This window comes from Vitis riparia, unplaced genomic scaffold, assembly GCF_004353265.1.
Source record: "Vitis riparia cultivar Riparia Gloire de Montpellier isolate 1030 unplaced genomic scaffold, EGFV_Vit.rip_1.0 scaffold583_pilon_pilon, whole genome shotgun sequence".
NCBI lineage: Eukaryota > Viridiplantae > Streptophyta > Magnoliopsida > Vitales > Vitaceae > Vitis > Vitis riparia.
The window spans coordinates 174,047-189,253 of NW_023269705.1; the positions used below are offsets into that span (position 1 = coordinate 174,047).

General features: G+C 33.0%; 1 long non-coding RNA gene across 1 annotated transcript; it reads right to left on the reverse strand.

Annotated features, from left to right (window-relative positions):
* Window positions 1–12,793: 12,793 nt before the first annotated feature.
* Window positions 12,794–13,546, reverse strand: LOC117910085. Its single transcript, XR_004650538.1, has 2 exons — window positions 13,470–13,546; window positions 12,794–13,398 (listed from the first exon to the last, which is right to left on the reverse strand). It is a non-coding gene; the product is annotated as an uncharacterized LOC117910085 (long non-coding RNA).
* Between the last annotated feature and the right edge of the window lie 1,661 nt (window positions 13,547–15,207).

Consider the following 15,207-nt stretch of genomic DNA (forward strand, 5'->3'; position numbering starts at 1 on the left):
GATTACTACTCAAAAAGTGCTTTTCCATAGCTTGAAACTAACTGTTTTAAACACTTTTGAGTAGTAGTTAATACCTTTTAACTCAATTGACACATTAAGGAACCTAGCAAGGGTTACTAATCAGTTTTTGGCTAGTTTAGGTGTTTTTGGTAGCTTTTTGATCATTGAAGCAAGCCAAAAATGAGGGAGAATTTTGTGCAACCCTTGGCAATAGGTTTCCAAGCCAATCAAGAGATGCAAGGAAGAAAAATAGAGAGAGAAATCCAACATGAAGCAATTTTGCATGGCTATGCGAAATCTTAGCATGCTATGTGAAATTCAAGAGGAGAGCAGCTGCAGGACAAATTTAGAGCACTTCTTGGAGTCCATTATATACATACTATATATCATTTCGAAACTCGGGAAGTTAGGAGTCCAACACTTCAAATGGTGTGCAAATCAGAGCTGAAATGAAGAAGTTATGGCCAATTTAAGACAACTGCACTAAGCTGGAGGGTCATTTCGCACCCTATGCGAAATTTCGCAAGCATTGCGAAATGACTACTGAGTGAAAGACAATTTCGCACCTTGTGTGAAATTTCGCAAGCATTGCGAAGCCACAAGCTGCAGCAACTTAAGGAATTTCGCACACCATGCGAAATTTAGCATGGTATGCGAAATCTTCCTACGCACCGACTCAATTAGATTTTTATCTTCAGATATTTGTGTAATTTCCTATTTTCTCCTTGTAATAAGCCAATGATAGGATTTCTTGGTTAGGAAGTTGTAAAAACCTCTCTATATAACATTTGTATCATCTTTTGTAATAGACACTTGACACTTGAGACACTTGTAAAATTCCCGTAGTAATAGAATACAGAGCTTTGCTCTGCCTTTCCTTCTCATTCTATTTTCATTTTCTTTCTAGCCAAACATCCCCTGAGGATGATTTCTCAAGGGATGACTGGCTAAGTTTCGTGTTTCTTGGAGTAATGGAAGCTAGGTGAAGGGCCCAAATGTAAAGGTGAGAGTTTTCCTTGCTTTAAATGAGGGTAGTTGGTAACCATTAATGGTCTTTATTTCAAGGTTTAGCCTTAAATCCCTTGGAATCACCTTGAATGGCCAATACTTGATAAGCTTTTCAGACTCTATGGATGCTTATTGCTAGATCCATAGATGTCTATAGTTATCATTTACGAGCCATTGGAAGGTGGTTTTTAATTTTTAAACCCCTTGGTATCACCTTGGCCAATACTTTGTAAGCTTTTTGGGTTCTATGGATGATTATTGCTAGATCCATGGATGCCTATTAGTTATCAAATACGAGCCATTGGAAGGTGGTTCAAGGTGAGGGTCTTTAGTGTTTGAAGCCATTAATGGAAAGCAACTACCACTTTTCATGAGCCCTTTGGATCAAGTCTTAATTGCTAAATACAAAATCGGTTCGGGAGATAACCATCCTTTATGTTATTGTCCCCAATGTGAGGAGAAGATCTGGAATCTCCCCCTTTGCCTAAGGAACCCGATCCTAGTGACCTAAAGCTTCAAGAGACCTTTTCTTTTTAACTAACTTCAATTATAGTTTTTGCTTAACTTAAAAGCAACCTTTTCAACTACAATTCCATTTTCTTTTAAAGCTAATTTTTATAAGAAAAAACACCATTTCATACCCTTCAGTAAAGTCACGTGTACGAAGAAAACCCATCCCTATGGATGATCTTAGAGCCACTATGCTATGTTAGTTATGTTATCCTAGTGTATGGTGAATTAGGTTTATAAATTTTATTGATAACACCAGTCCGGGAACCAGAATCAAATTGGCACTGTATGGGGACGAATCATTTATACAGTTAGGTGTGAGTCGTTTTGTTTGTTTGGTCTCACAATTTCATGGAACACAACGAGGACGTTATGTTTACATGAGGGGTGATTGTGATGTCCCATATTGGATAGAGGAGAAGGTTCTTGACAGTGCATATGAGTGAGTTCTTTTAACCTTGTAAATGTGTTTTAAAGTTGTGAGGACCTTATTGGGATAAGAGCAAACAATATATACATGGTTGGGTGTGAGTCATTACAAATGATATTAGAACTAATCTTTTACCCTTGTGTGGGAGTTTGTTTGGTCCCATGAGGGGTGTCTACCTGTTTAGCCCTGCAATTCCATGGAACACAATAAAGAAGTTGTGTTTGCATAGGGAGGGGAGGTAGTGTTTGTGATGTCCCACATTGGATAGGGCAAAAAAATTTCTGGCACTATATAAATATAGATTCCTTTTAATCTTATAGATGCATTTTAAAGTCGTGAGAGCCCCTTTAGATCTAGAACGAACAATATCTACATGGTTAGGTGTGAGTCATTATAAAAAACGCATTATAAGTTTGTGAGGACTCCTTTGGGTCCAAAGTAGACAATATCTACACAATTGGGTGTTAGTCATTACATTGACTTAATAATATTAGGTTTATTTAGAATATCTTTAGGGCTTATAAATTTTGGCAAATATTTGTTATAAAAATAATTACGAAACTTTTAAGATGAATTTAGAAGTGAAAAGTGTTTGCAAAAAGTGGAAAAATCTTGAATAAAACAATATCATGTTATCTACTATGAATTTTTTTTTTCTTTGCTTTTGTTGAAACTCTTTTGCTTCCAACCTTTTACTAGGACCAAATACTAGTAGTTTCTATTAACCAAAATAACAAAACATTACATAAGGCACATAATGGCAAAATATAGAATGATAAAAATCTATTTTCATTAATATTTCCATAAATAAAAAATAATAAGATATTAATAATATTTTATTCTCCTCATTTAGAAAATAATATTTATTTTAAATAAATCAAGAGCAATCAAGAATATTTTATTCTCTCAATTTAGAAAGTAATATTTATTTTCTTAATTTTAGGATATTTATTATTTCTATCTTTCTATAATCCACAATGCATTCTTGTATAAATTTATGAAAAGAGAAAATAAAAAAATCGTTTTCATTGTCTAATTTTCAAACTTTTCATGGTATTAAAGTTAGGATAGGAGGCTCGAATTTGAATTTTTTTCAAAAAGTGGTCGAATGTCATAAAAGACTTGACCTACCCTCACAAACCATATCTTCATTTTCAAAAATAAAAATAAGAATTGCCTAGTGTTTCAGTCTTCCATTAATATTATTTCTAGTTTGATTTCAATCAAGTTAAACACCACAAATTTTCTACTATGGTGAAATCAAACCATCCTCTTAATTCATGGCTTCAATGTTCTAGCCTTTCATCAATGTTTTACACTTTCATTAGTGTTATTTCTAGCTTGATTTTAATCAAGCTAAACACCATAAATTTCTTGTTATGGTCATCCTCTTAGTTTGTGGCATCAGTGTTCTCCAACATCTCTTAGGTGAAAAAAACCTATTGAAAAAATTAAAGACGATGAAGCAAGCAAAAGTTCTATCTTGTACTACCAATTATTGATCTACAATGACAAATTTATCACTTCACGAATTCTTGGAATCATGAAAGAACATATTTTAAGCATGATCTTTGGTGTTGACATGGTGTATGAGGTATGAACTTTTCTTAAAGAGCAATTGCTTTATGTTATAGTTGAAAAAAAAAATCTCTTGAAAAACATTTAAAAGACTTCAAAAATATATATGACAATCTCATTGTAATCAAAAGCCAATTTTAGACCATGACAAAGTTCGTCGATTTGTTCATGGTTTAGGATAAAGGTATGAATTTTTTTTTCACCTATATTCTTTTCTAGCCAATTTATAGTAGTTCTTCAAGAACATAAAGAATCACTCACAGCCAAAAAGGAGGAAAGAAAATGTTCTTAGAGCATGAACAATTTTTATTTAGATGATAGGGTCATGATCAAAACGGTTGAGAAGGCTCCACTCTTTCTATGTGTTACAATTCTTATATGTGTGTGTATATATATATATATATATGCATGTTTTTATCAAGTCCTTGTCAAAGGATGTCTTCACTATGTTTCAAGACAAGTTGGGCATCCATATTCATTCTCACTCCATCTTGAGGGGCAATATTAAGGAAAAAAATAAAATAAGATGCAGAATGACGCGGAATGATAAGAATCCATCTTAGTTATTATTTCCATAAATTAAGAATAACCAAATATTAATGATATTTGGTTTTCCTAATTTAAGAAATAATATTTATTTTAAATAAATTAAGAGCAATCAAATATTAATGATATTGGGTTAAACACACTTTACCTTCTCAACTTATCATGGGTTTTACATTTTTTGCCCACATATTCAAAAGTTAACAATTTTCCCTCCAAACTTCTTAAAAATTAGCATTACACATTTTTTGTTGGATGACGTTACATCTATTAAACAAAAAATGATGTGCTTTACACATGAATTAATAAGTAAAGATGAAATTGTCATTTGAAACACTCAAAGCCTTAAATCCTCTTCAATCTTTGTTTTTCTTCCTCCAAACTCTTCAATCTCTATTTTTCTTCCTCCAAAGCCCTAACTTCCCAAAACCCTAAAATCCCAAAAACCCAATGCAGGCATTGGTAGTTTTTTTTATTTTCCTTGTAATTTTTTGCTTCAATTTTTTCTTTGATAGCTAAGAAAAATTCGAGAAGAGAATAAATTTTAAGTGATGATGTGTTTAGGGTTAGAGTTTCCCTTTGATAGTTGAGAAAATATTGAGAAAGATAACAAATTTTAGGTGATTAAGGTTAGAGTTTCCTTTTGATAGTTGAGAAATTTTGTAAAAGAGAACAAATTTAGGTGTTTAAGGTTTCCTTTTCATAATTGAGAAATTTCCTTTTCATAGGTGTTTATCTCCAGTCAATTTAGCTTTCTTATGACATTTCTTATTATTATTTTTTTCCTTTTCATCAACATTGCATCTATTGATTTACCTAATATGAATTTTGTGTCATATGTTTGCAAATCAACAATGACTATTTTACCATGAAACTACATTATGAAAGGAGGTTTAGGCGTAATATGAGACTTGTACTTAAGATTAATGATTATTTGGGTGGAAAATTGGATCATGTTGATAATTGTGACAAAAATGTAGTGTCTTTGATTGAGTTGAATGATATGTTGTTTTGATTAAGATATAAAGATTGCATTGGGTATTGCTATGCGAATAAGAATGGAGAATTGATATGGTGCTTAACAGATTAGGTGCTTAACAGATTAAATTGTCTTAGAAATGTGAAACTCATGTTCAAGGAATAAGAAAATCGAAGTGTTTGTCAAGCACACAGAGGTTTTACATCTTGCTTAAAGTGAATTTGGGTCTTCGAATGTTTACAGTCAGCTTCGTGAAAGTGTGTATGAAGTTGAAGACTCTAGGACTAATGTAGAACTAGAACTTGATGTAGATCAAACACCTCAACATGAAGATAACATAAAATCATAATATGAAGAGGCTAGGAGAGATTCATCTAGAGATAGTGACCTTGATGATGTTGAGTATCTAGTTAGTGATAATGATGATTTGTATGACAATTATGTGGATGATAATGAAGAATGGGTTAGGATAAGAGGCAAATAAGATAAAGAGGGAAGAGTTGAGAAAGAAAGCAAAACAATGAAGGATGTGGAGGATGAAAAAAAAACCTTTGTGATGATGATATGAGGAGTTTAGATAGTGGTAACAAAGAGGAATTTAATAGAGACAAGCTTCGATACCCTTAATTTGTGGGTAATACAGATATGGCAAATCCTAAGTTCAGGGTAGTGTTAATATTCACAAGTGCAGTTAAGTTTAGAGCTACAGTGAGGGAATATGCCATAAAAATTGGAAAAAACATGAAGTTCATTAAAAATAAGAATGACGAAGTAAGGGTAGTGTGTTCAACTAGGTCCCCTTGGGTTGTTTATGCAAGTCAAGGAAGGGATGAGAAGAAATTTCAAGTAAGGACTTATAATGTAAAACGTACTTATGGCAAGGCCTTCGAAAATAATAATCTCACATCAAGGTACTTTCCTATAAAAGTACTAACTAATTCAAACTTAAGAAAGTAACTTACCTTAAAATACTAACTAATTGTCTATATAAAAAAATATTTCCTATAAAAGTACCAACAACAAAACCATCATAATTAAATACATTTTATGAGAATTACTTCTAAATAAGTATTGACTTCCTTTAATTAATAGGTTAAACCTTAAAACAAATAAAAAAACAAGGATGTGAAACAACTCTCATTTATAAGATGTTGATAAATTTTTATAAAAAAATAAAGGTTTTGATATTGACGTGGGGATATATCTCAAAATATTTTAAAAACTTGATAAGAAAGGATGAGGTGTTAGAAGGAGATTGACGAAGGTAACAAGAATTTATTCCTCTGTATATCCCAGCTCCTTTTAGTTAGTTGAATGATTACTACTCAAAAAGTTCTATTTTATAGCTTGTAATTAACTTTTTTAAACACTTTTGAGTAGTAGTTATTACCTTTTAACTCAATTGACATGTTAAGGACCCTTGCAATCATTTTTAATCAAAATGTGTTAAGTTTTGGTGTTTTTGATAGCTTTATGATCACCAAAGCAATCTAAGATGAGGGAGAGTTCTATATAATCCATGGCAAAGCAAATGGAAGCTCATTTACAAGAAGAATACAAGCTTTGGAGCTTTGTAGTCCTTTGCCAAAAGCAAATCAAGAATGCAAGGAGGAAAAACAGAGAGAGGAATCTAACATGAAGAAATCCAAGATGACAGCAGCTATAGGACACATTTCGAGCACTTCCTGGAGTCCCTTTTATACATATTATATGTCGTTTTGAAGCTCAGGAAGTCAGGAGTCCAACGCTTTAAACAGTGTACAAATCGAAGCTGAAATGAAGAAGTTATGGCCATTGGAAGGCAACCGCACCAAGCTGAAAGACAATTTCGCAAGCTGCGAAATCACAAAGTGCTAGCTGCGAAATCAACCTTTTCTTGCGAAATGGACACTTTCAGCTTGCGAAATTTTTGCATGTCATGTTGTTAGCTACTAAATCCACCTGTGTGCTCCCAGATATTTGCGACCGACTCTTTTAGATTTTTTTCTTTAGATATTTGTTGTTTAAATCCCCATTTTCTCCTTGTAATCCACCAATCATAGGATTCCTTAGTTAGGAAGTAAGAAGAAAGGGTGAATAACCTCTTATATATCATTTGTAATTTTCTTTCTACAGAGATATCTCGGGAGTTTATTCTCATAGACCAACTTTTGTATAGTTTTGAAGAAAGTAATACACAGAGCTTTGCTCTGCCTTACCTACTCATTTTGATTGTATTTTTCTCACTAGCCAAACAAGCTATGAGGACGTTTCCTCAGAGGATGAGTGGCTAGGTTTTTTGTCTCTTGGAGTTAAGGAAGCTGGGTAAGGTTCCGAATTCAAAAATTAGAAGTTTTGTTGTTTCAGCTTTTAATGAAGAGAAAGTGTGACCCGTTAATGGTTTCTATGTTTTTAGTTAACTTAAAACGCCTTAAAATCACCTGGGCTAACACTTGGTAAGGCAAGTGATCTCCGTCCATTGAGATACACTAGTTTATCTCTTGCGAGCCTTTGGGAGGTGGTTCAAGGGTAGGATTTTCAAGAATAGCCAACACTGGTAAGCTTTTGGACTCTAAGAAGACATCCATTAGTTATCTCTTGCGAGCTTTTGAAGGGTAATACAAGGTTAAGGATCACCTTGAATGACAAATGCTAGGTGAGAGACACGAGCCATTGCAAGATGATTCAATGACAGGGAATTAGTGTTTGAATCCATAAAAGGGAGCATCTGTACCACACCGGTTCGGGAAATAACTATATGTTAAATCTCCAATGCGAGGAAAAGATTTAAGTGATCGGAACTCTATTTTTGTAATAGGAACCTGAGCCCAGTGATCCAAAAACTCCAAGAAACACTTTTCTTTGTAAGTAATTTCCGTTACTTTATTATTGGTTTCACTTAAAAACCAACCTTTTCAAACATCTTTATGTTTTCTTTTAAAGCTAACCTTGAAATGAAAAAGCACCAATTCAGCTTTGAATTAATATCAGTTGTAACTTGAAAACCCATCCCAGTGAACGATCCTAGAGCCACTATGCTATGCTAGCTGAGGTTATCCCAGTACATGGTGAAATATGTTATAAATTTTGTTGATTACTCCCGTCTGAGACCGAAATCAAGGTACACCAGTTGATTGATCACCAATCAACAAGACATACACCAGCTGGGCACGAAACCAAATGGCGCCGCTGCTGGGGATGGTGCCAACTTTACAGTGATATCATCTTTTTAGAGTACTTGAGATTTTCATCACAAGTTTGGTGATTTTCTTTCATTTTACTAACTCGTTTTAATTGTTTATTTTTTCTTGTTCATATTTTAGCATATCTTTTAATTTAGTTTTAGTTAATCTTAGTCTTTTTGTAATTTTGTTTTCTTTGTTTCTTTGTTTTTGTTACAGTTGATACTAGTTGTGTATGCCAAATTAGATACGAGACAATGGAGAAAGACTTGTGAAACTTGAAACATCTCATAAAACGGAGTTGGAATTGTGCTTGAACATCATGGATGTAGCTACTCCTGAAGATCAGCATAGTCACCATGGTCACCAGGATTATCCCAATGCATTCAGATCAATGAGAGACCGCATGCATCCACCTCGTATGAGTGCACCATCATGTATAGTGCCTCCTACAGAGCAGCTAGTAATTTAGGGCTATGATATTTATGTCTATGTGGTAACTGCTCGTTTTTCTCCCATTTTGTACCAATTTTCAACATAGTAGATTTTCTTCTCTTTTACCCATGGTTTTTCATCGTCTAGGGTTTTTTACGTAAATCTGTGTATTATTATTCTATTTTTTTTTTCATATTGCCTATCCTTGTTTTTCATAATAATTTTTAATCAAAAACATAAAATCATCTAATTTGTAAAAGAAATGAAAATAATTTAACACTAGGATGATTTTAGGTGCTTAAGAAAACAATGAAATTTATGATCCTAGTGCATCCATAATGTTATAAAGAGATCCTAAAGAATAGGTTTTGATTAATATTCTCTTTAAGGTATTCTCTTTCTTCTTAATTTTCCTTTAACTTATTTTATCTTTGCTCATCTTTTTCATTTTTCAACCTTAGGACAACCATTAGAGGCCTTGTTTGAAGCAAAACAGTTTAATCATATGATATCTTGATTCCATGATTGCAATAAACTTATAGTAAAATTAAGGGATAACATATGAGGTGAAATCTTTCATCATTGATTCACATTTGGGAAAATATTTCAGACAAGATTTGACAATGTTTTCAAAAAATATTTTTAAGTACAGTTGCTAAAAACCATAATCATTCTTAAAATAAAATTATGTTTGGGAGGTCAAATATGGAAAGTATTTTTTTTTTTAATTTATTCTCTATGAAAGTATTAAGCATTTATATACTGTATAAAAATTCTCAAAATATTCTCCATGTTTTAATTCATATCTCAAAACACTCTTAAAAACCACTTGTAAATTCCCGAAATATTCTCAAACACAACATATTTTCATAACAAACTTTTAAACAACCATTTTTAATATAAAATTTGTCCAATATATTTTAAGGTAGAAAATTATCTCACTGTAATAAAGACAAGAAATAGACTAGAATTATTTTCTTGATTCAAAATGAATACTTAGATTTAGTTAATGATAATAATTGAAAAAAACTGATGCCTAAAAAGAAAATCAATGAGAAATAAATTAGCCCACATATTTTTTTTCTGTTAAAAAATAATTAACAAGTTCTAATTGCAAGTATATATCCATAATCAATTTATTTTTAATTATGAATAATGTATGCACAAGTTAAAGATTAAAGACTTCATAAAAGAAAAAAAAGATACACTTTTAACAAAAAAATTCAAATTTCTTTCATGATCTCCATTTGATTTTAGACAAACAATTACATAACAAAACAAAAGTTCACTATCACCAACACATAACAAAACAAAAGTTTAGTATTATAGTAGACTTATCAAAACAAAGTTGTTATTGAAACAAAATTTGTAATTAATTATTGATTTGAGTTTTGTTTTGTTTTTTTTTTTTCTTGAAAGAAGAAGTCATACCTAACACTACAAGAAAAGAGTCATTGTTGACATATATTATCTTTACTTAAAGTAGTATATGTCAATATTTTTTATTTAAATGGGCAACTATGACATATAAAACTTAGTTAAAAGAAATAATGACATATATGAATTCCAGTTATTATTCCATGACTTATGACGATGCAACCTTGACAGAGAATTTATAAGTCAATATAAAATTAATATATTTGTATGTCAAGGTAGCTAAATAAAGGCAATAATGACATATATGGAATTTGCTAAAATTTTCTTTAATTTATAGTAATACAATCTTGATAGAAAAATTATAAGTCAATATATATAGTTAAAATATTCGTATGTCAAGGTTGGTAAAAGCTATCTTGACAAATAATTTATAAGTCAATGTAATTTCATTTATAAATCTATTAAGGTTATATTAGTAAATATTGAAAATCTCACTTCTCATTTTTTTTTTCTTTTAATTCTATCTAGACCCATTCCCATCTAGAAGCAACTTGAAAGAAAATCCTAAGAGGCCACCATTAAAAATTTTGTGAAAAGTTAAAATATTTTTCATGAAAATTTATTGGATTAGATATTTATTCTCCATGCAAATATATATCCTTTATAGGGTTTAAATTTTTGTTTTTTTTTTTTTTTGCATTTTTTATGACATTTATTAAATGATGTAACATGACTTCCTTTTATTTGGTTTATTATTGCAACCATAATAATTATGAAAAAATTCATTATAGTATTTTGCTCCTCATGGCATGTTCTGCTGGTACACACCCCATTGGTCCAGTGCCCGTCACAAAAACCCTTCGTGCTCCAAGCTTATATAGCCTCTGCAACCATAAGTTTAGACCATACATATAAGTCACTAAAATATATAACATTAATACATTGTATTTTGTTAGAAAATGGGACAACCCAACGCACAAAATAGTAATAGTGCTTATTTATAAAGTTTACATGCATTGGAAAAGGCTCTAATGTAACAAGTGTCTCTACCTACCAAAACAAGTCTCTTGTGATAGACTATCATATATGCAATACCATAATGCATTTGCCCTCAACTCATCCCCAATTCCTCATTAGATTCAATAGTGAATATTTTATGCAGATTAGGCCAAAATGTAACACATGCTGGGGAGAATTACCATTAGATTTTTTCGGCACTTGGAGATGAGATAGCAAACATAATTGGGAAGAGTAAATTGGCGAGATCTTGTAGAGTTGGGCACCAAGTAGTAGTTGTTGACAAAGTCGTTTCTGCCTAGAGTGATGAGGACGAGTGCTTTAAACAAAAGGAAACAAGACATGTTGGCCACATATTATTAAAGAACACCCGGGAGAAGTGGAATGTACAAGTTGCACCATGTATGGAAGGCTAATAAAAAGTTATTTCTAAATCGTAATTATTTTTTTAGATTTTAAACAAAAGGAAACAATACATGTTGACCACAGATTATTGAAGAACACATGGGAGAAGTGGAATATAAGGATGCAGCACATACCAAAGGCTACTGCCTGAAAATGATGACGGACCAAGCTTGAAAAAGAAAGTGAAGCACAGGGTTGTCTCTGAAGAAATTATTAGTTGGAAAAACGCACTCAAAATCTCGTTAGTAATAGGATATCACCCTTGAGATTGTGGACCAAAAGCGAGATGGATGGACTCTCCCTATGTCCTCATCTTCCCTTTTCCGGTTCAAGGTGGCCACCTCAACGCCATGCTTAAACTCACCCAAATACTGCGTGTTGAGCCTCCAGCTCAAATACCATTGCCACAGTTTTTTTAATCCATACAACTTACAAGAAAAACAGAAGCATTCCAAATTCTAGTAAATGACATGCAAAAAATAAGTAAAGAAAACAACATAAAATCACAAACGCACAAACAAAATGATTCAAATGGTTCACCCAATAAAGCTGTATTGATAGGCAAGGGCAGTGAACAAACTTCACCAATTATATAAAAAAAATTTCCCAACCATAAAAAAATTATGTCTAATATAATAACTTAATATTATAAATTAAAATAAAATTAATTTTGATAAATCAATTTAATGACTTAAAGCTTAAACATAATTTAACTTAATATTAAGTTTTAACAAATATAGTTTTAATTAAAAAAAAAGTTTCATTTGAAATGATTTTACTATATCTTGGGTTTTTTTTTTTGGAAATTTTCATTAGGATTGCAATATGAGTAGGCCCAAGCCATCCAATCTAGAGCTCAGGTTGACCTAGACAAAATTTGAAGAGCCTCGTCATTGTCATTCTACTGTATATAATCCTAATCCTTGACTGACTTAGATTTAGAAAAAGGAATGAGAAAATCAAAACCACACACACAAAAACAAAAGGGAAGAAAGACTATGCATTGAGCGAGTGGGAGGAGATGTATTCTATCGTGGGAAAAGAATCTGAGTCCACGTCTCTCAAAGTCCACTCTCCACAGCGTGGTCTCTGGAGTAAGAAAAGGGAGACGAGGACCAAAGAAAAAGCCAAAGGAAAATTGCAGCTGGGTTTGATGCCAACCCAACAAGTCACGGACTCGGCCCACACCTAATCCCACAGTCCTCACTCCTCACCCCGAAACGGCTGATTCCACCGCTATTCTCGCCGTCTAACTTCCTTGCAATTTCTACATCCTCTATCATACAAATATGCTCATCTTATAAAAGAAGTATGCACCATACTGTGATATTTCACGTCACATTTTGATGATTATATTCCAAGGGCAATACACATACTGCTGCATAAACAAAGGGGCAAATTTCAAGGAACAATTTTTAGTTTCACAACAAACATTTTCTTGACCATACAAAAAATAAGGGGAAATTATTGAAAGCTAAAATGGTACTGGTAGAAGAGAGGAAACAAAGAGATGTAAGCAGGGCAACTCTCTTTTGTTAACATCTCTAACATTATTACAAGCGCTTTTCCAAAAGGCCAATCCCCGCCCCCCACCAACCACTAATCGTACCTAAATCATCATCATTCCTAATGATAACCCTTATAGACTCTCTACTTTTCCCTCCCAGACAACTTTTATTCCTTTCCTTTTTCCAAATTCTCACCCCTGAAATCCTGAAAAACCAAAGAAGAAAAATCTCAGCAATATTTTGCTTTTGATCATTGTCTATCATTTTTTTCCTTTTCCTTTTTTCTATGTGACTTGAGCATTTCATCATAAGATTAGAGGGGCTTCATCAAGTGTCAGTGAGTCCATCCCCGAGGAACATCCATCTCCCGGTGCTTCATTGCAGGAGGCGCCGGCCAGTGCTGCTTCTGCGGTGGATACAGGCTGTTCCTTCGCCCTGGTGCCGCATCTACAGTGATTATCAACAAGATGTTTATTGAAAAAAAAAGATCAATTATCAAAGGGAAGTTTGTATAGTACCATGTTGCAGAGAGAAACGGCCACCCAGTGATGGTGATACAACACCCATTTCATCAAAGTTGAGTTTCAGGGCCTGGCTACTCTGGCTGGTATAAGGGCAGTGGAGCATCCTGATTAAACCACGGGACACAGCAATTAGAACAACTCCCAAGTGCCCATTAGAAAAAGGAAAAATGAGAACATGGAAAGCAAACGGCAAAGATGCAAGAAGAAAATCTGTGAAAAGACCCGCAAGTGGTCCCAAAAGAACTATTCCGGTTCACATTGTCAGGTTATATCCAAGAAATAAAAAAAATAGAAACCAGAAGATTAATCAGAATCTTTGAAATCAAACCATGCCATGAAAAGAATCAAAATTCAAAGCAAGTTGTGGATATTTAATGCAGTGGAGGTGTATTTTTAAATGAATAGTAACAGATCAGACAGAGAGAGAAGACAATAAGCAGGTTAAGAAAAGGCTCAAACGACCCAAATGGGCGAAAATGGTACCCTGTTTCTTGCGTGAATCTGAAGGGTTGCCGGTTCCACGAGGCAAGAAAACACCGGTGCCACAAGACCCACTTCTGGAATCAGACCCAGGAAGGAAAATGGCCCTCAGACCATAAAGCTTGAAACAAAAACTGTTTTAATTCAATTGATTTACCCCAAAGTCCACAAAAATTAATATCTAAAACAAGAGCTGAACACTTGTTGCATGTCGGATTCCCCACGGTGAGTTCCGATGGAGTTGACAACCGAGTTCTACATGATGAGCTAAAAAAACGTTTGGGTCGAGCCATCCCCTCCACCTCTTCACGAATCATTTGCTGCATATTGAAACTGCTATGGTGTTTAGTTTGAAGGAAAGAAGAAGACGACATCACAGTGAGACTAGGTGCTGCTGATCTAAATGTGCATGTGTGGAGGGATAAAGAGGGAGAATTAATGGACGGGAAGCATGGATATCATTATGACAAATGGGTTTTGGGTAGCCCAAAGCATGGGCTGTGTCAGAAGAAAGACGCTTGATGTCTGATGAAGGTGGTAGGGATAGGTTTTTTTTGATTGCCTAAAGAATAGGTTGTTGCAGGGTATGGCATGGTCTGAAGTACTTGTCTTGAGCAACTAAAAATAAGCTTTAAAGAGAGAGTGGTATGGCAGATACGTTTTAAGCCATCTGAAATATGAGCAGTAGCAAGTAGCAACAAAGCACAATTGATGGGTGAGAGAAATGGGAAGCTAGGCTAACGACCTATGGAGACTATTGATGGACGGTTGATGCATGGGTTAGTTTAAGGTGTGTTTGGTATGTTTTAAATTAGATGAAATCTAAGTATAAATATTTCGTAAAATCATACAAGTTGCATATTTGTTTTTGATTTAGAAAATTAATTTATTTTATGTTTTGATATGTGAATTTTAATATCATATAAACTTTACTTATGATTCATGATATCTAAAAATAATAACTATTTTGGCATGTTTATTATAAAAAAAAATACACATTTTGTTTTATATTTTAAGACATGAATTAGATAACCATAATAAACTCAAATTTTAATTTTGTTTTTGGTTCATAAAGTATTAAAAAGAGAATTGCTTTGATATATTAATAAACTAAAATCTTTATTTTGATTTAGGATTCCTGTGATGTTAAAAAATTAAATTATTTTATCATAAAATAAGCTTTGAATATATATTTAATAACCTTAACATATTATTTCTCAATTTAATCATTCAATATATTGATTAATACCTC